Source organism: Babylonia areolata, chromosome 2 (genome assembly GCF_041734735.1).
Source record: "Babylonia areolata isolate BAREFJ2019XMU chromosome 2, ASM4173473v1, whole genome shotgun sequence".
Lineage (NCBI taxonomy): Eukaryota > Metazoa > Mollusca > Gastropoda > Neogastropoda > Buccinidae > Babylonia > Babylonia areolata.
The window spans coordinates 70,466,768-70,473,080 of NC_134877.1; positions in this window are offsets into that span (position 1 = coordinate 70,466,768).

The window sequence follows — 6,313 nt, forward strand, 5'->3', positions numbered from 1 at the left end:
GTAGTTGTAATAGTAGTATTTACCATTATTATTATTGTTGTTGTGTCTTATCGTGATTGTTGTTATTGTTGTCACAAGGACAAATTGGAAGACTAGGCAATGCCTAAAATATTTATCCTTGAGTAATAAGATTTTTGAATATCTCTCTCTCTCGTCATTATAACAACCCTTTTTTTTCTTCCCTGAGGGATGGATGTGGAGAAGAGTGAATATCTATGCTTGTTTATCCCTTTTCCCTCATTGAACAAATGAAATCGTTCTCGTTACGTCTCCCTCTGTCTCTTTCTGATTCTCTGTCTCGCTCTCTCTCTCTGTCTCTGTCGATCTGTCCCTATCTCTCTCACGCTCTGTCTCTCTCTGTGTCTCTGTCTCCCTCCCCTCTCTCTCTCCCTCCCCCCCTCTCTCTCTGTCTCTGTCGATCTGTCCCTATCTCTCTCCCGCTCTGTCTCTCTCTGTGTCTCTGTCTCCCTCCCCCCTCTCTCTGTGTCTCTGTCGATCTGTCCCTATCTCTCTCACGCTCTGTCTCTCTCTGTGTCTCTGTCTCCCTCCCCTCTCTCTCTCCCTCCCCCTCTCTCTCTGTCTCTGTCGATCTGTCCCTATCTCTCTCACGCTCTGTCTATCTCTCTGTCTCTCTCTGTCTGTCTCCCTCCCCTCTCTCTCTCCCTCCCCCTCTCTCTCTGTCTCTGTCGATCTGTCCCTATCTCTCTCACGCTCTGTCTATCTCTCTGTCTCTGTCTCTCTCTGTGTCTCTCTCTGTCTCTGTCTCCCTCCCCTCTCTCTCTCCCTCCCCCTCTCTCTTACCCCTCCTCCAGTGATCAGGAACATCAATGAACGTTTCCTGATCGTGCTGTGTCATCGTCACGAGGTCACAGTGACCAAGGAACTCTCCCCATGATGGTTTGACTGCATAGACACTTCTTATCCCTGGAGTTCCTGTGTGTGTGTGTGTGTGTGTGTGTGTGTGTGTGTGTGTGTGTGTGTGTGTGTGTGTGTGTGTGTGAGAGAGAGAGAGAGAGAGAGAGAGAGTGTGTGTGTGTGTGTGTGTTTGTGTGTGTGTGAGTGTGTGTGTGTGTGTGTGTGTGTGTGTGTGTGTGTGTGTGTGTGCGCGTGCGTGCGCGTGCGTGCGTGTGTGTGTGTGTGTGTGTGTGTGTGTGTGTGTGTGTGAGAGAGAGAGAGAGAGTTTGTGTGTGTGTTTTTTTGTTTGTGTGTTTGTGTGTGTGTGTGTGTTTTTGTTTGTGTGTGTGTGTGTGTGAGAGAGAGAGAGAGAGAGAGAGAGAGAGAGAGAGTCAGTCGCATCAGATCACCAGCTGAGTGATGATAGTTAACCCAAAGAGGCAGAAGACCTGTACTAGATATGTCGAGACAGTGGTGGTCTCTGTGATAGATATGACACAGTGGTGGTCTCTGTGATAGATATGACACAGTGGTGGTCCCTGTGATAGATATGAGACAGTGAAGGTCTCTGTGATAGATATGACACAGTGGTGGTCTCTGTGATAGTTGTGAGACAGTGGTGGTCTCTGTGATAGATATGACACAGTGGTGGTCTCTGTGATAGATATGACACAGTGGTGGTCTCTGTGATAGATATGACACAGTGGTGGTCTCTGTGATAGATATGACACAGTGGTGGTCCCTGTGATAGATATGAGACAGTGAAGGTCTCTGTGATAGATATGACACAGTGGTGGTCTCTGTGATAATTGTGAGACAGTGGTGGTCTCTGTGATAGATATGACACAGTGGTGGTCTCTGTGATAGATATCAGACAGTGAAGGTCTCTGTGATAATTGTGAGACAGTGGTGGTCTCTGTGATAGATATGACACAGTGGTGGTCTCTGTGATAGATATGACACAATGGTAGTCTCTGTGATAAATATGAGACTGATGGTCTCTGGGATAGACATGACACAGTGGTGGTTTCTGGGATAGACATGAGACAGTGGTGGTCTCTGTGATAGATATGACACAGTGGTGGTCTCTGTGATAGTTGTGAGACAGTGATGGTCCCTGTGATAGATATGAGACTGATGGTCTCTGTGATAGATATGACACAGTGGTGGTCTCTGTGATAGCCATGAGACAGTGGTGGTCTCTGTGATAGCCATGAGACAGTGGTGGTCTCTGGGATAGACGTGACACAGTGGTGGTCTCTGTGATAGACATGACACAATGGTGGTATGACACAGTGGTGGTCTCTGGGACAGACATGAGACAGTGGTGGTCTCTGGGATAGACATGACACAGTGGTAGTCTCTGGGATAGACATGAGACAGTGGTGGTCTCTGGGATAGACGTGACACAGTGGTGGTCTCTGTGATAGACATGACACAGTGGTGGTCTCTGGGATAGATGTGACACAGTGGTGGTCTCTGTGATAGACATGACACAGTGGTGGTCTCTGTGATAGACATGACACAGTGGTGGTCTCTGGGATAGATGTGACACAGTGGTGGTCTCTGGGATAGACGTGACACAGTGGTGGTCTCTGGGATAGATGTGACACAGTGGTGGTCTCTGTGATAGACATGACACAGTGGTGGTCTCTGTGATAGACATGACACAGTGGTGGTCTCTGTGATAGACATGACACAGTGGTGGTCTCTGGGATAGATGTGACACAGTGGTGGTCTCTGTGATAGACATGACACAGTGGTGGTCTCTGTGATAGACATGACACAGTGGTGGTCTCTGGGATAGATGTGACACAGTGGTGGTCTCTGGGATAGACGTGACACAGTGGTGGTCTCTGTGATAGACATGACACAGTGGTGGTCTCTGGGATAGACGTGACACAGTGGTGGTCTCTGTGATAGACATGACACAGTGGTGGTCTCTGGGATAGATGTGACACAGTGGTGGTCTCTGTGATAGACATGACACAGTGGTGGTCTCTGGGATAGACGTGACACAGTGGTGGTCTCTGTGATAGACATGACACAGTGGTGGTCTCTGGGATAGACGTGACACAGTGGTGGTCTCTGTGATAGACATGACACAGTGGTGGTCTCTGTGATAGATATGACACAGTGGTGGTCTCTGTGATAGATATGACACAGTGGTGGTCTCTGTGATAGATATGACACAATGGTAGTCTCTGTGATAAATATGAGACTGATGGTCTCTGGGATAGACATGACACAGTGGTGGTCTCTGGGATAGACATGACACAGTGGTGGTCTCTGGGATAGCCATGACACAGTGGTGGTCTCTGTGATAGACATGACACAGTGGTGGTCTCTGGGATAGATGTGACACAGTGGTGGTCTCTGGGATAGACATGACACAGTGGTGGTCTCTGGGATAGACATGACACAGTGGTGGTCTCTGGGATAGCCATGACACAGTGGTGGTGATGAGGGTGACGATGATGATGTTTTTGATGGTAATGATGATGATTGTTGTGGTGGAGATGAACTTGGTAGTAATGTTGATGGTGATGATGTGATGATGTAAATGATGATGGTTATGATGATGGCGATGATGATGGTTTCGGTGTTGGTGATGATTATGATTGTGGTGGAGATAATGATGATGGTGACAATGATGGTGGTAATGATGATGGTAGTGGTGGTGGTGGTTGTGATGGTGAGTATGGTAATATTGATGATGATGATGGTAGTGGTGGTGGTGGTTTGTGATGTTGATGATAATGATGATGACTATGATGACTATGGCGTCGACGACGACGACGGCGACGACGAAGATGATGATGATGACGACGTTGACGATGATGACACGAACCATATTTCAATCACAATCCTAACCCTCTAACGATGTCCATCACCAGGGAGCAGCAGAAGGAACAGTGGGCGGGCGGCAGAATAAACAGCGAGGAGAGAGGAGAGCTGGAGACCCTGGGAGAAGCTAGAGATACTTCATGTCAACCAACGTTCTCCAACAGATGCACACCCACAAAAGGATTGCTTATAACCTGACTGAAAAAAAGCAACAGCAAAACGAGCTTTCTGCAGACTTGCACATTGTGACTGGCTGTTACCTTGAGAAGAGAAGTACAGTGCACATCCAGACTTTGAGACGATGGGCAGCCTGAAGAACAAGACGGGACACGGTAGAGAAAGACAAGACAAACCAAATTCATTTATTAACAAGAGTAATGGATAAGCAATGTACGTGCCTCTTTCCCCGCCAGCCCACGACCTGCAGAGGAACAGCAGGCAGCCCTAAGTACAGACCCACAGCTTCAGAACTCTTTGAACAGTCTGGACAGAACTGCCACTTTGTCACCTCTGGTCCGAGCACGGACAACACAGATGAGAACATCAATGTAGTTATTGTTACAGCTTTCAGACTGTCCACAGATTGACACGAAACGTCAGTGTAGGACAGGTGGGAGCAGAAGAACAACAGCAGTTGTGCATTTCCCTGACGTTGTTGAGTGACGCCTTGTGCGGACAGCTGTCAGACGTCACTCCACACCCCTGTGACGACCTTTCGGGGTTCACCATTGTCGGCTTCCTCACCAACAGAGGGGCGGGAGGGAGGGATGTCTGGCGCGGCATCAGAGTTCCAGAGAGTGTTGCCGTGCTGGGTGGCGGTGTGTGGGGGTGGTTGGCTGGACAGTCCCTGTGGATGGATGTCGCTCAGTGCCAGCCATGCTGAAATGGACCTTTAGGAACTCCGACAGGTACGGTGTTTGGTGTTCCAGTCTAGTACCCCCTCCTCTCTCTCTCTCTCTCTCTCTCTCTCTCTCTCTCTCTCTCTCTCTCTCTCTCCTTGTCTCCATTACTCTATCTCCCTCCCCCCTACTCTCTACTTATCTGTTTCCCTCTTTTTGCCCACTATATCTCCCTGTGTCCCCCCTCTGTCTCTCTCTTTCTGTTTGTGTATCTGTATCTGTCTCTCTCTAGTTGTTGATTCTTTCATCCATTCATTCATTCAATCTTCTTTTTTTTTTCTTTTTTCTTTTTTTAGTTTTGTTTGTCCATGTAAAGTTCACTTTTCATGCACAGACACACACACACACACACACACATAAACACACGCGCGCGCGCGCGCGCGCGCGCTCACGGACACTCTGTTACAAACACACATTCATGCACACACATACTCGCATTCGCGCGGGCGCGAACGCGCACGCGACATCGATTCGCTTTGTTTTATACATCTGAGGAAGGAAGTGCCGCGATCAATACAACAACATATGTTGCACGCGTAATGTTGTGTTGAGGTAAGGCTATCTGTTTGTTTATTGATTGATATATTTACTTACTTACTTACACATTTATTTATCTATTATTTTTGATTATTCATTCATTCATTCATTCATTCATTCATTTATTTGTTTATTTATTCATTTATGTATTTTCCATCAATTAATTAATCTATTGTCTATTTTGCGATTTATTAATTTACTTTTTTTTTAGTAAATCTACCAATATATTCGTGTGAAGTGGACGTCACACACACACACGCACACACACACACACACACACACACACACACACACACACACACACACACACACACACACACACACACACACACACAATGTGATATCAAAATGTTTGCAGATTATTAGTTTATCTATTTATGCTGATTTTCTCAGTCTGTCTATGTCTCGCTGGCCGTTTAATAAAAATTCAGCATCAACACACCAACACCCCATCTCTCCTGTGAAGAAAACTGTAAGTCCCCAAGTGATCCTTAACGCTTTGAGATCCCTGAACTTGCGTGACGAAATGGACAGTCAGGCTTTCCCTGCAGCAGCTGTGTTGAGATCTACACTGTTGATCGGAAGTACCCGGGGTGGCTGGGAGGGGTGGTGGTGGCAGGGAGGTGGGGGGGGGGAGGGTAGCGGGGGGAGTACTGTTTGACTTAGACGGGAAGTTTGGTCACTGACTCGCACCTACCACCTGACCTATCTCAACTCGGCAGATAAAAGAGGGAGTTTACTGTTCACATGACTGCTTGTGCCCGTCAGACGGCCTCTCCCCCCCCTCCCCTCTCTCTCTCTCTCTCTCTCTCTCTATATATATATATATATATATATATATATATGTCCTAGGGGAAGAGACAGGCACTGTTTGTCAAGGGGCAGCACCCTGCCCGCCTGCTGTGTACCTAACCGGCACTCTGTTTGCCCGCTGTGCATGCAAACTTACGCAACTGCTTTGCGTATACCCGTCAGTTTTCCTTTCTCTGAGCAGAGAAAAGTGTTCAAAGAGCGGATTTCCAAGTCTCTGTCTACCTTTCTGTTTCTGTCTGTCTGTCTGTCTCCGTGCCCGGCTGTCTGTCTGTCTGTCTCCGTGCCCGGCTATCTGTCTGTCTGTCTGTCTCCGTGCCCGGCTG